Below are 16364 nucleotides of genomic sequence, written 5' to 3' on the forward strand. Positions count from 1 at the left end.
TGCCTATAAGCGTCACATTATTAATTCCCACCAACTATAACTACCTATTTTTGTGACGCCGATAAACGTCCTTTTATATGAGTATAATGACGCTTTCAATTGTCTCAAGAAGTTTAATAAGTGTCTTAATAACTAACGATTTACCCTTTTATTCTCATCTTATAAATAGTAAAAAACACTTCAATCATCCCAACATAATCCATACATACAAACAAAAACCATTTACACAACACTTGCATACTAAAACTTTTTCTGAAAATTAATTTATTAATTTCACTAGTTCAAAATTACAAAAAAATAGTAACAAGTATTCCAGCATCTAGAACATAAAATCTCTCCAAAAACTAACGCACCAATATCTTTTCAATTCTTACATTTAGAAACTTCTAAGATTTAATTAATTACACTACACTTGAAAGCAATCTTCAAATTGCATACCATAGTACGACTTGGCCATAAAACTGATGCAAAATTGTCTTCGTTATTGTTTATGTATCCATAGTAACCTATTAAAATTATCAAATATCAGTTGAATTCAAATAACAAAAAAATCTTAACCAATGAGCTTTAAGTAAGAGATCAATACCAAATATTGCAACCAAGCAATCTTCAACTGTATAATCGACTGTCTATATGCGCTTCCCATTACTGCAAAAAAATATCACATTATAAATAATTAACAGTAATCAATATTTCACTTCTATAATTAAAAAACATAGTAAGAATTTAGATTATAAGCACATAAATTAAATAAATTAAAATATTGACCACAACGGATACATTTATTTCATTAGAAAGATTGAACATATTCAACCGGTCAGTAAATAGCAAATGAACAATTTTATGGATAACACTAATATTTACAAAGAGATTGGTTAACTCATCTTTTTACGGTAAAATTTCATGTGTGTCCCATCTATAAAGCTTGTAATGTTAACTTACAAAAAATTGTATAACACAAAATGTGAGTTTATATAAAACATCAAGTCCACAAGGATGAGATATATAAAAGGTTACCGTATTGCTTGGCTCAGTAGATTCTTGAAGTAACCAAAATTATCTTAATCAGATTCACTCACTCATTCTTGTTTGGATAAACGATCCAAACTTGTTTCTGAAAATATTGTTAATTGCAAACGAAAGCCGCTCACAATTAAACACAAAGAACACAAACAAGAAACTGGTAGATATATCTCAAAACTAGACACGTTCACATAAGTAAACATGAAGAATGAAAAATAGAGAGCATTCAGTTATGCCAGTATAGCTTATTGGTTAAGAAAACAATGATTTCAAACTTAACCATTTATTTATATATTAACCTTTAAATATCTAAAAAAATCCAAAATAAGTACACCAGTCATCATAAGCTTCAATAAAATAGAAATGAAATTAGTGAATGCTTCAATCTTTGAAAATCTAGAACTTACGGTGTGAATGCATATGTACAACAACATGAGTAGACAAGTATTATTGTTTGCTTGTTTTATAGGAAATAATAATTTCAAGTATGGAAACTTGTAATGATTATTGTAACACACATATGCCAACTAAGTGGATATTGCTAATCAGCCTCAGCAAGATAAATGGAAAAGATACAGTCTCACATCAGAATCACAAGTTTTCAGCTTCAAAACACGCTAAACAAGAATATAAGGAGTACCTCTTCTTCTGGTGATTTATTACCAATGTCATAATCAATAGCCATAAAATAGACCCCAATATCACCAAATCAACCTCCGAAAGCTATTAAAGGCTGCAATCTGGAAAAAAACAAACACACCCACAGAGAAAACAAAGTGCTTGACGAAATTTGACCAATTTTCATGAAATTAATAAAGACATAATAATGTCCATCACATTTAACATGTCGAACGAACCAAAAAGAAAAACATAAATATAAGAACCCCAATTGAAGACATGTAAAGGATCAATTTCACCAAATTAAAGTAAAGCACAGTTGTACAGCATCAAACTAATCCAATACATACGCTGCGCAAATCTGTTGAATACTACTACAGAAATTGCAGAAGAAAAAAATGAAGTAAATAAACACAAAAAGAGTCAAATCGAGAGAGGGAGATTTGATACCTGATATTGCGGGGCAATTGAAAAATTTGGGGAGTAAGAAACATTAATTCCAATACATCGAAATTTTTTTTGGTTTTCGTTCAAGCGGCGCCAATAACTGGATCTAATAATTAGGGGAAAGGGTTTTGAAGAGAGAGGCGGCTGATTTGGGTGGAAAGATTTATTGCCAAAAGAAATAAAACAGGAGAAAGGAAAGGATTTAGGTATAAGTGTGCGTTTGCGGCACCGAAGCACACATTGGCTGTATGTTTTATTATTTTAATCTGTGCTATTGTGACAATTCTTTGAAAGGCGTCATTAAATATTCATTTTGAGAATTAAAATAAGGGAAAATAAAATAAAAACACGGAACTAAAGATCACCCTTAGTTACGCGTCTTAATAGACCAGTTATTGAGACGTTTTTTATGAGTTGTCATATTAAAGGGTCATTTAGCCGTCACTAAAGACTGATTTTCTAGTAGTGAGAGAAGTGCCCAAACCTAATTTTACTGTTTGACAAAAGTCCTATTTTTTCTTTTATCATAAAACTATCCTCCCATCATCCCTACTTTTCAGTTAATGTACCATTAATTTAGGCAAATTCGAAAATATCCCCTTCTTGCAATTTCGCTACGAGTTTCAACATTTCCCTGAATCTACTACTGCAAATCCACGACTGAGAAACTTCCTTCCTCCACTACAAAATTAACCCAAACCTCCAACTGAGTAATGATATAGTCGTCTTCCCTGGAGAACGCCGACGCCATCGTAGTCGCCTCGAGTATCACTGTTGTTTTTCTGTCAACGTTACAGTAGTTGATTTAGGGCGTCGAGGTCCTTTGCCTCGAAGCCACTGTCCTTATTCCGCCGAAAATCACCGTTGATATAGGACATCGATGCTCAATTTTTACTCTTCTGTTGTTTGAATTTGTAGTTGATTTACGTTAATACACTATGAAGTTGTAGTTGATTTACATTAATGAATTATGAATTTTTAGTCGATTTACGTTAATCAACTATGAATATTGCAGTTTATTATGATCACCTCATTTGCTGGTGTTTCTATAAACCTCATCGACCACACGTCAGTCCACGGTGGAGATGATGCGGGCAGCATAATGGTGCTGGAGTTGGTGTGGCTGCCGCCCGCGTGTGCGGTGCTGCCACTGAGACCGGCCACTGATCTTATAAGAGGGGGAGAGAAGAGAGAAAATGAGAAAAGAGGACAGTGAGAAAAGAGGAATTCCATATCAAGAGCAAAAATCGTGTGAATATATGAGGAAAATATTTTCCAATGAAGCTGATATATTTTGAGTTAGTTTTCCACAATTTATTTACCCCGCATTATTAACTTTGTTTGTGATATAACTTTTGCCAGAACATAGTGTCGACATAGTTTGCAAAACTTCTACAATAATTTTTCATAAACGAGAAAAATATATTTAATAAATTTTATGTTGTAAAATGGCCTACTTAATCTAGCTCGTTGGTTTTTGATTGTGAAAATATATAAGGACGTAAATAACAATAATAGAGAGAGGAGAAAGAGAGGAGAAAGAGAGAACACAAATGAACAACAAGAGAGACAATCGTAGAGAGATAATTGTGGGTGTTTTTAGGGGGAGGGAGAGACTTCATTATATAGGTGTAAAACCAGAGGAAGTTACAAATGAGTTACAATGGGAAGCTACAAAGGAGTTACATCTCCACTAACACTATATAATAATTATGTGAGGTTAATAAACTAGTGGGAAGTTGAGAACCATCAAGTGGTTATGTTAGGTAACCCCATTTATATATATATTATTTACAATACTCCCCCTTGGGGATTCCTATCAAACCACTATTGTTCCTTTTGTGTTGCCTCGTAAAAACCTTTCGAGTAATAAAACCCAATGGAAAAAAAAAACATCGGTTAGGACAAAGAGTACAACGCACAATTTTTACAATCAACATTTGTTGCCTCGTTAAAACCTTGGCGAGTAACAAAAACCCCATTAGGAAAAATAAACCTCGCACAAAGGAAAAACAGGGCATCCGGGTATCTTCAGGATACTGAGTACCTACAGGGTACTCCCCTCACTTTAACTACCCCTGATGTCTACAAGGAAGCGAGCCCGTATAATCTACGCAATTCAGTAGCTTATCCTTTCCAAAGTGATTTTAGGCGAAGAATTAGTAAATAAGTCAGCGTAGTTATCCTTGCTCATAATCTGCTGGATTATCAGTGTTTGAACTCTTTATTTTGTTGATTGAAGAGAATGTCATAACTATGTCCTTGAACTTGTCACATGTAATGAAGCCATCTTCATTTACTCAATGAATATTGTATTACATTAAAATACAATCTTATCTTCTGTGTTAGTCAATTCACAGGAATCTCGAACATACATAATCATGGCTTCAGGCCATGTGCATTCACTCACTATATTGTGAAGCAAACATCATACATAATTTGACCTAAAAACAACTAAGGTACATTTCACAGAACCCCAAAAGATAACTATTTTCCCAATGCTAAACCATAGAGTGGGAACGAACATTGTGTGGACATGACTTCTAGTCAATGCCAATATAAACCACAAGCTTTCAATCAGTGGTGCATACGGCGTGTCGGTAAGGTGAACTAAGTCTACCTAATAAATTTACCGAAAATGCTAAATCATATCGAGTACATGGAGTTAAGTATAATAATGCATATATTTCATTTACATATGGCACTTATGGTGCTAACACTTCATCGTCCTCCTTCATGGGACATAATGAATCATAGAACTTATTCCACTGTCGAGCTCCCATATGTGTTACTCGATAATTTCTCTTTATCCATAACATCTTCTGATGTAATTTGATTAATGGACAAAAACCTAATTGACATGATATATTTTAAGTCGGTAGAGAGAAAAAAACTAGTCTTATTTAGATCTTTGATCTTGAACTCAAATTTCCAACAATTGAGTTTTTCTTACTTGACTTCTTTAAGAGTCCAAATCAAGTTCAATGTCCTTAACATAAATCGTAGTAATAGGAACAATCAAAACCAATTACTATTCAGATATTCTCTTCCAGAGCAATTATTCACAGAGGCGATTATCATATATTCTTCCGGAATAATTTAAGTCATAACTTAAGTGAACGTCTCAACTCATATAAATATAATTTTTGTTTCGTGGTCTGGAATTAATGGTCTCGGGAAAACATAGTCCTTCAGGGACTTTCATATAAATATTTGTATCTAGATCCCCGTAAGATACTTTGTGACCACGTATTTAATAACATTCACCATGAGAAATTATACCTCTTTAAGCTCAATCTCAGGTTGCTGAGGAAATCCTTGACATGGGTCTTCGATCTCCCAATCTTATTTGTTCATAATTCATTGTACTTATGAGGTGAGTCTTCTGACTCCCAATCTCGTTCGAGCTAAGAGATGAATCTTGTGGTTCCCATTCTCATTTCATTAATTGAGCTATGAGATGGTTTTGGTTCCTAGTCTCATTTCATTAATTGAGATATGAGATGAATCTTCTGGTTCCCAATCTCATTTCACTTTTTGAGCTATGAGATGAGTCTCCTGGCTCCCAATATTGTTTGAGCTATGAAATGAAACTTCTGGTTCCCAATCTCATTTCATTTCTTAAGCTATGAGATGAGTCTCGTGGCTCCCAATGTCGCTGAGCTATGAGATGAATATTTTGGTTCCCAATCTCATTTCATTCTTTGTGAGTACTCACTTATATCCCATAAGAGAAATTCAAGGAGGTGTATGAACTACTGGTCTCTACACTCTTCATTTTATCAAGGAATCAAATTCAACGTGCATTGTTTTTTCTCATTTCGGCCCATCATCCCTTTGTCTATACTTTTCAACTGATCGAGGTTTTATATCATCACTCGATAAAATATTTAGTAGCTACTGTTTAAGTAAATATATCATCGATAATCATTTCAACCTGATAGCACCTCTCATTCATGCACTAGCCGTTATTCTATTTTCAGGAATGGATATTCATGTCGAGACGTCCACTTCGTCTCCTGGACGAATCCATATTCTGGAATTATTTTATGAGATGGATCAAGTTGGATCCCATTGGTACCAGTGATTCGATCGTTGGGTATTTATTCTCTTCCAGAGATGAGAATCCTTTGACCCATTACTCTCCCCATTTTCTGGGCAAGGAGGCAAGATTGGTTGCAGAGATTGATGGCCTACCCATATTTTATCCTTCTAAAACATCAATCATTGCAGGATTATTTGACATCTCGTCAATTTTTCAAACATGAGAATGAGTCTGGCATTAATTGTCACACATGACTTCACGCTGTTCTTCAAGAACATTAGTGTTGACATTCTTTGCAGATTTAGTAGTTGTCTCATATGACTTCACGCCGTTCTTCAGGAACGTTAGTGTGGATGATATATTAATTTATATATCAATTCTCTGACGTAGGGGATCTTGATGGGACGCAGTGGGGTCGTTCTACACGACTTCACACGTTCTTCAGGAACTTAGTGTGGACGTTCTTCCTCCCCCTAACTTTAGTGTGGACGTTCTATCCGCCAGACATTTATCCCCACATGTCATGTCTAGAGAGTTTTATATTCTATCACATAATTTCAGTACTTCAGGTACTAAATAAAATTCAACCAGTAAAAATCATTGAATCATAATATCTAATTTAAAAACATATAGTCACATAAATATATAATCTAAAGCATAAACTAAAAATAATCCACATACGAATATGGTTTATAACATGAGCATATGAAATAAGATGATTTTAATTCAATAAAATGATAAACTAGAGACATAAAATAAACATAATGCATATTTCAGGAAATTACATATTTTCAGTACTTTAGTTACTCTGATAAAATTCAACAAGTGAAAACCACTTAATCATAGTATCTAATTTAAAAATATATAGTCACATAAATATATAATACAAAGCATAAACTAAAAATAATCCACATACGAATATAATTTATAACATGCGCATATGGAATAAGATGATTGAAATTCAAAAAAAAAAAGATAAGCTAGAGACGTAAAATGAACATAATGCATATTTTAGGAAATCAATGGTTCAATCATGTCGCAATATGGTTCATTTGGTCAGATGTCCCAAATATGGTGTTGAGCAACGGGCTCCACATTGAGAACGTTGTCTATATCAGACTAGTTTATGTTGGTACATTATTATTTAGAACTCCTGCAACAACGTTGATCGCACTACTGGTGCGTGGCTAATGCCCATATCCACTACATATAGCAGGTATCCATGTTTTTTTTATTATAATTCTGATTTTACATGAACTATCATAGAATACACATATTCCTTGCTTCTGGCAACGACATAGTCTATTGGTGATCAAAATGATTAGTGAGTATAATCCCATAATTTATGAGGATTTCTGTTGATGAGTATAGTCCAAACAAAGGACTTCATCTAAGTGTCTCTTGATCAGAATCATAGCCTCAGTCTTCTGGACTTTGCTTAGCTAACAAATTGCGCTCGACAACTATTCTCAATTTGATACTAAGCAGGTGGATCTTAACATACATTTTTCACCAAATACAATTTTCACCAGATACATTAAGATGGGTGAACTCGAGCTTGCTCATGTGTTTCGTCTTGAATCAAATATAGTATGGAGTATTAGTGTTTTACGGGAATGTAACCTCCATAAACAATTTCATGAATATTTTAACTTATTAGAATTTCCGTTCTAATAATTCATACCGCACATGCTCATACACATTCATGAATTTCATAAGATAAACCATAACGAAGAACCAAATATTGTTTATCGCACTAATGTCACAAAATGACATATAACATATAAACAATGGATCAATTGAAGAGAATTCTCAATTACTCATAGACCAAAGTGTTCATGCAATTAAGACAATGAAAATTTGCCAAACATAAAAAACATAGCATGCTCAATAGTATTGGTATAGAAGATAATCAAAACGTATAACTTGCCATGATAGAAATCATAATTATCATGTATATATAAATCATACAAATGCTATGAACCAATTTGAAATAATTGAGATAGTTAATTTCCAATTAACTATACAAATCCATAATGAAAAATTCATACAATCACATTGGACATAAGTGATAATATATAAAGAGCATGAGAAAAAAGAACATGTCACCAAATTTCATCATTTTGAATTTCAAACATTGACTTATATAACAAAATACAAAGAATCATATAGCGTGATTGAGACGGCCAAATTCATGACAATAGTTTATAATTTAACATGCAATACTTTTGCCCAATAATAAAATATCATTTCACATGCTCAGAGCAATTATTATATGAAATAGATCACACTATTCATCGAGTCGAACTTCTTAGTATATCGAACAAAATGTTACGTTCAAGATTCTTTCATTATGTGAACAAAATGAGCTCATCAACCGAGCTTTTAAGTAATTAGGATTAGTAATCAACCGAAAAAAAAAAATGGCCAAGTTCTCAACGAAAAACAAATACATACGCAGGAATTCATCATAGTCAAATTATCTCTGGATGTATCTAAGCAGCTCCAACGGGGAACCTATCTCCACTCCCACAACGGAACCAGCACATGGATCGAGTTCAAGTACGAGCCGCTGCCCAACTTTTGTTTCCTTTGTGGGATCTTAGGGCATGGTGAGTCAAGATGCCCACTCCGTTACGAATAAAACTTTGTGGACCCCGGAGAGAATCTCCCGTATGGCACATGGCTGAAAGCACCCTCTCAGTTCGAGGGACCCACTCCCAAAGTTCCTTTACAACCAACAAATCTGGTCAGCAAACAAAATAATGGTGGAGGAGGGGCTGCCTCAAAGGGACTGGGGATCTTTGCATTCAAAGGCACTACTACGGGGTTGGGAGGCAATTCCACTGCCCATCTTGGTCAAGAGAACATAAGCGGCTCATCTTATAGTGATTTAGCTTTGATCAATAACCCGATCCAGGTAGCTTCAGCCATTAATCAAACCTTCGTACCACGAAATAAATTAAGTATATCGGCAGCTAACAAGAATAAACGGGTTGAGGAAGTGGCGGATACGAATCATGGTCGAGAGGGTAAAAGGCAGCAATTGTCCTTATGGGACGAAGAGTATAATTCAACGGCGACGTCTGCGGGGCAGAGGCATCGATCCTCATGAATTGCCTACTTTGGAATTGTCAAGGGCTGGGGGCACCCTTGACAATTCACACGGTCGGAGATATTATCCGACGACATAACCCAAGTTGGTGTTCGTTTCGGAGACAAAGGCGACATCGACACTGGTTAATAAACTCATGAATAAGTGGAACTTGTTTGGTTTGGCGGTTGATAGAGTGGGTAGATCGGGCGGATTAGCTTTTTTTGGCAAAAGGACATACATGTTGAGTTGGTAAGTTTTTCTCAAAATCACATTGACGTCGAAGTTATGGAAAACACTAGTAGTACGAAATGGAGATTCACCGGTATCTATGGGTGCCCGGACTCAAATCGAAGATCGGTTACATGACAGTTGTTGCGCTTCCTTCAATCCCAGAGCTATTTACCTTGGCTAGTGGGCGGAGATTTTAATGAGATTCTCGACAACTCGGAAAAGCAAGGTGGGATAGTGAGGCAGCCAGGGCGAGTTGCAGCTTTCCGGGAAACACTGGACGATAGCGGACTCACGGATTTGGGGTTTAATGGAGTGCCGTTTACGTGGACTAACCGGCGAGAGGAACCAGACACCATGAGATGCCGGCTCGATAGAGTGTGTGCCACAAATGGTTGGATGAACCTATTTCCGAATGCTTTAGTTCATCACTTAAAATTTGCGGGGTCAGACCATATTCATCTCCTCATTAATACTCTTCGGGAGGGGCCGGCAATAAGAGGCTCACGTGGTAGACCATTCCGTTTCGAGGCAATGTGGATCAGGAGAGAGGACTGTGAGGACATTATTAAGCAACATTGGACGGGGCAACAATCAACGAACCCCTACGATACCGTCATCAATAACTCAGATGGCTGTAGGGCAGCTTTACGCCATTGGAGTAGAACTGTGGTTCACCAACCTAAGAAACGGATAGACGAAATACACAGGTCATTGAGCCAGTTAGGTGCTGCCATCCAATCAGCAGAAGTGATCCATCGACGACAAGAGCTCCGGGTGGAGCTTGAAAGGACGTACAAAGATCTTGATTGCTATTGGAAGCAAAGAAGTCGAGTTCAATGGATCCGGGAAGGGGACCGAAATACCTCATTCCATAACCAAGCATCGAAGCGCAAACGAAAGAATTGGGTGCATAAGATCAAAGATGCCGACGGTATTTGGCGAGAGGATAAGGTGGAGATTGAGCATGTTATTACAAATCACTTACAAGAGCTATTCACGTCGACAAATCCAGACAAGAGATTGATGGGGGAAGTGCTGGAACATATTGAGCCACGAATCACCGATGTTGTTTTCCCTTCCTTTCACTACCGATGAGGTAATCTGAGCAATCTCCCAAATGTCTCCCTCTAAATCCCCTGGCCCGGATGGTTTTCTGGTATTGTTCTACACGAAATATTGGCACTAGCGTTCTTGATTGTGTTCTTACTTTTATAAATACTCGCACCTTACCTGCTATGCTTAACCATACTGTCATTGTTTTGATTCTAAAGCTAATAATCAAGAAAAGATGACAGAATATAGGCCCATAAGCCTGTGTAATGTCATCTACAAATTTGGATCTAAAACCATTTCTAATCGAATTAAACATGTGTTGAGCAGTATCATCTCTCCAACCCAGTCAACCTTTGTGCCTCATCTTTTAATCACACATAATGTCCTGGTTGTATTCGAAATCAACCATTTTATTAAAACTAACTCTAGCACTCGGTCTAAGTTTATGGCATTAAAATTAGATATCAGTAAAGCTTACGATCGAATTGAGTGGTGTTTTTTACGGCGCTTTTTGATTAGATTTGATTTTCCTACTTCTTTAGTTGAACTGATTATGCTATGCGTCACATCTGTCTCTTATTCTTTTTTATTCAATGGAACACAGTGTGGCTCGCTCTTTCCCTCTCGAGGCCTCCGTCAAGGCGACCCACTATCCCCGTATTCCTTCATTTTATATACGGAGGCTCTCATAGCGATGCTCAAAACAGAAACCGATAGCGGACGGCTGACTGGCATTAAGGTGGCACCCTCAGCGCCAGTGGTTTCGAGCTTATGTTTTGCCGACGACACTCTTATCGTCTGCCAAGCTACGGAGGCAAACGCACGGATTATATAACACCTACTTGCTCAATTCGAACGAGCATCGGGTCAGGTTGTAAATTCGGAGAAATATACTATGGCCTTCTGCCCTTCTACCTCTGACACAGCGAAGGGGATCATCCACACCATATTAGGCTTCAAGGTCGTCGAAGTCCATGATAGGTATCTTGGTCTTCCAGCCACGCTTGGCCGAACACGGAGAGAGGTCTTCTCCTTTCTCCGGGATCGGTGTTGGGCCCGAATCCAGGGGTGGAACTCAAGCAAATTATCGAAGGCCGGTAAGGAAATACTAATTAAGGCGGTCTTGCAAGCAATCCCTTCCTATGTGATGTCTTTCTTCATATTACCTAAAAATCTGCTTGATGAGATCGAAGCCCTTATACGACGGTTCTGGTGGGGAGCGAGAACGGGTAGATATATGGCTTGGATGGCGTGGAGTAATTTATGCAAACCAAAAAATGAGGGAGGTATGGGGTTCAGGAACCTCAAGTGCTTCAATCTGGCTCTTCTAGCTAAGCAAGCATGGAGGGTTGTCACGAAACCGGACCTGCTACTTTCTTGTATTTTGAGAGCCCGCTATTTTTCCAATGGAGACTTCTGGAACACAATTGTTGGTAATCGGGCGTCGGCAACATGGAGAAGCATCATCACAGCCCGTGCTCACCTCAACAAAGGAACTCGGGTCAGAATTGGAGATGGTAAACTAACTTCAATATGGAGCGATCCGTGGCTAGTCGGAGAGGGCAGTCTAAAAATCGTATCACCAAGGCCAATACACTCTGTTTTTCCAAACTCAGTAGCCGATCTCATTGACCAACAGACTCGAGAATGGAACCTACAGGTTATTAACTCTTTTTTTGGCCCGTTGATCGGCATCGTATTTTAATGGTTCCAATTGGAGGAGTTTCTACCAAAGACAAACTCGTGTGGTCTCTCTCGTCAACGGGATTGTTCACGGTGCGATCTTGTTACCACGGGGTTATGGAATCGAGCCGTAACCCACCTAACGGAACCTCGAGTGGTGTACCAGCCCACAATTGGAAACATATCTGGCATTTTGACATCCCACCGAAAATCAAGATTTTCTTGTGGCGCACTTGCTCTAACTCTCTTCCGACAAACTTGGAACTTTATCGGCAGAAAATCTCCACATTTTTCTTTTGCTAAAATTGTGGCAGTAAAATTGAATATATTCTACATGTCGTGGCGGGATGCATGGGTGTGAATCACATGTGGAAGAGTGCACCTTTTCACGTTATGCCTAAAGCCGAGAATTTGTCGTTTTGGAATTGGCTTGATATTCTCAAGCGGGAACTGGATACTGACAAACTGCACCTCGCCATCGTCGTTTGTTGGAAATTGTGGGAACGTAGAAATAAGATTATTCACCAAGAAGATTTCATTAATCTGGAGGACATGGTTGGGTGGTGCGCAGCGTATCTCCGGACATATGGCGACGCCCAATTACATAATATCAATGTTCGGCAGTCGGAACTCTCGCAAACATGGACACCGCCGCCTTGTGGGGTTCTTATACTCAATGTAGATGCGGCCTTCCCACCAAAATCAGAATTTCACCGCGTCTCCTTGATAGCTCGAAACGCAACAGGAACATGTGTATGGTGGCAAGTCCGACGAGTACTGGGCATGGTGAGCCCATCTGAAGGCGAGGCCCATGCCATTCTTCAAGCTCTACGCACAGCTAAATTTCGGCAATGGAATGCTAAATCACGGTGGAAAGTGATTGTCTTCCGGTGATAGAAGCTCTCAAACGGGAACCTAGTTTGCAGTAATATGGGGCGATCGTAGATGAATGCTTTTCTTATTTGAGTTGTTTTTCGTTTTGCACCTTTTCGTTTGTACAGAGACAAGCTTCGTCTTCATCTTTGGACTCCATGGAAGGTATTAGCCGTCCCCTATTTTGGCCAGAGAGTGCCTAATGATATCCTCATTTTCTCAAAAAAAATAAAAAAAAATCAGATCATATTTTCAAATTAATGAACTAATGACTAGAACATAAATATATACTTCATATATTTCATGCCATTAAATAGATCTATCATGCATCTCTTATGAAATCAAAATTGCAAAGAGATTAAAGTTTATTTGAAACGCTTAAATCCAAATATTACGAAGGATATTAATATTCCGAGATTACCGTTTCACATTATAAACCCGAATTACAAGTTCTCCATGCAACCTTGTCCCACGAACAATTACCTTTCAACGAGCATCTCAAATTCTACGAGTATCCTCGCCCCATGAACAGCGAGACTTCGTGGTGATAACGTGTTGTAAAATGGCCTATTTAATCTAGATCTTTAGTTTGTGACTGTGGAAATACATACGAACGTAAATAACAATAATAGAGAGAGGAGAAGGAGAGAAAACAAATGAACAACAAGAGAGACAAACGTAGAAAGATAATTGTGGGTGTTTTTAGGGAGAGGGAGATATTCTATTTTACAGGTGTAAAACACCGGGAGTTACAAATGAGTTACAATGGAAAGTTACATAGGAGTTACACGTCCACTAACACCATATAATAATTATGGGAGGTTAATAAACTAGTGGGAAGTTGAGAACCATGAAGTGGTTATGTTAGGAAACCCCATATTATAGACATATTATTTACAATAGTTTATATTTTTCAAATTTGTTTTTCTTTAACTTATGGAACGCAAATTATTAACTGTCTTTTACTTAGTTTTTTTCCGGCGTGAGCAAGAACATATTTTAAACAGTTTCCTGTTTTCAAGATTGAAATACTACCGGTATTGAACCTCAGTTCTGCATGACAAAACAAATATTTCTTTGAGATTTCCGTCAAGCCCATCCTCAAACACACTTAGATCAATCTCAATGGCATTCGCTACTCAACCCTTCTCACTAACTAACATTTATGCACTACAAAATTGAACACCAAAAGATTTAGTATAAAGGAGCAAAGTTCTTTGAATCTTGCATTAATTAGCTCTCTCAGCCGAATGCAACCTCCCAATACACCAAATCAATACCCATTGAGAAATATCATTCATTATATTGAGACGATCACACGAAGAATTTTCTTCCACGAAAGCATGATAGATTAAAACTCCAAATTTAGGAGCATAATAGTAAGATAGTTTAACAATAAGAATTAGACTAAAGTCACACCCATATTTAAAGTTCCAAATCGAAGTAATGGTCTGATTGAAAATTTCAACAGTCATGAACTCAAAACAACGTTTCCTGCTCAAACAAATACGACGGTAAAATATATTATCATTTCTGGGGTGAGTCATGAGATTCAAAAGGTCCTGAGTATATTTAAAAAGATGGCCTTCTCTTCCGACTAATTAACATCATATACTGATGCATCCCTTTAATTTGATTAACTAACATGAGCCTGTTTTGTTGGTTTACAAAGAAATTAAACTCCTATATATAATACTCCATCTCCCTAGCTGATGGTGTGATTGTTTTAATAATGTGGTTGGGAGTTGCTCTATCGAATATTTTATATTCTAGTTAGATTTTAGAAGGTATAATATAATCAAGAAGTTTCTACAGAGCTCTTAGAAATCCTTACAAATTGATGACAAGTTCCTCCCGACAAGTGGTTTAAGTATGAATTTGTCTTTTGGGTTAGTTTTCTCATTGAGAATCTCTTTGGATAAATATCGTAAAACTTGGTCCGAAATAGGCGGAACATAACATCGGTAGGATAACCGTTATTACGGATTTTAATAGGAAGAAGATTTCTTTAAGAAACAACAAATATTTTTCTAGCAAAACAATTTAAATAAATATCTTACTTGTCACACTATCCATGTTATGAGCAAAATAATATATCAAACACTATAACTAAATTACAAGCAAAAAGAGATCGTTATGATAGCAGTATAAGCTATTAATACAAATATGTTGTCCATATGTATGTAGACATCTAATATATGCATAAACAAAAGTAATCATTCTTATCAAAAAAAAAAAAAAGTAATCATGCTTTTCATCATCATTTTTTTTCCGAATAAAACACACGAAACGGTCTTAAGACGTAAAAAATTTAATATAAAAAATAAATTTTATTTATTGAATAATATAATAGTATTGGATACCATTAATCAATCAAATAAAATTGATAAGGTATGGTCGGTACTCGGTAGGACATCATTATCCCTCGGTATAAATTATTTGGTAGAAAATCTAAAATCCAGCCCTAATTACAACTTACAAGATAGAGTGTGCATATACTCCAATTCCTTCTTAATAATAATGGGATAATTAGCAAGACCCCCCTCATCTAGGTAAATGAGTTAAGAAAACCCCCCCTCCCAAAAATAATTAGAGAAAACCCCCTTACCTAATATCCTACCCAAATATTATTTAATAATTCCCAAACCACCCTTATTACCCCTAACCCATAGCCGTTCTCTCTTTTTTTTCTTGTCTTCTCATCTTCTCGTCTTCTGCTTCTCTTCTGCCGTGTTCTTTGGTTTTTTTTTTTTTTTCTTTCTCCGACAAATCTTCTCATCACCGTCGCCCCCGTCGCCGCTGCCAACCTGGCTCACCGTTCATCAACAAACAACCCCATTTCTCTCTCTTCATTCCTCCCCAGTTCACCACCACCACTATCTCTCCTCTGCCGTCCACTGATACCGTTGCCAAAATGATGAAAGGTGCCTCCGTTGACCAACGCCGCCGCCGGAGAGGATGTGGAGGGGGAGTAAGTGGCCGTGGAAGAAGATTTCATCCGCCGGAGATAAATCGATGGCGGCGATTGGAGGAGGGGATTTTGGTTTGTTGGTGTTAATGTCGGACGGCGGTTGTGGCGGCGGCGGTTGCGGCGGCGGGTGGAGGGAGATGGTGAAGGAGAATTCATGGGAGGGTGAGGATGAAGGTGAAGGTGGATTGATGAGTTGTACCTGCTGCTTTGTTTGTTGTTCCTCTTCACCCCTCACTATAATTTGATGCTCAATTTCCATAGCTTTTTCTTTTTTTTTTTTTTGATGAATTGCCAATTTTTTTTCTTAAAACCTGACGGGTTCG

The 16364-nt window shown here is 37.2% G+C and overlaps 1 long non-coding RNA gene across 1 annotated transcript; it reads right to left on the reverse strand.

Moving 5' to 3' along the window:
* Window positions 1-249: 249 nt before the first annotated feature.
* On the reverse strand, window positions 250-1827 carry LOC148767678 (uncharacterized). Its single transcript, XR_016033840.1, has 3 exons — window positions 1664-1827; window positions 587-648; window positions 250-506 (listed from the first exon to the last, which is right to left on the reverse strand). It is a non-coding gene; the product is annotated as an uncharacterized LOC148767678 (long non-coding RNA).
* Window positions 1828-16364: the final 14537 nt, after the last annotated feature.

The sequence above is a fragment of the Erythranthe guttata genome, chromosome 10, assembly GCF_056151865.1.
Source record: "Erythranthe guttata isolate IM_541 chromosome 10, IM_541, whole genome shotgun sequence".
Classification (NCBI taxonomy): Eukaryota; Viridiplantae; Streptophyta; class Magnoliopsida; order Lamiales; family Phrymaceae; genus Erythranthe; species Erythranthe guttata.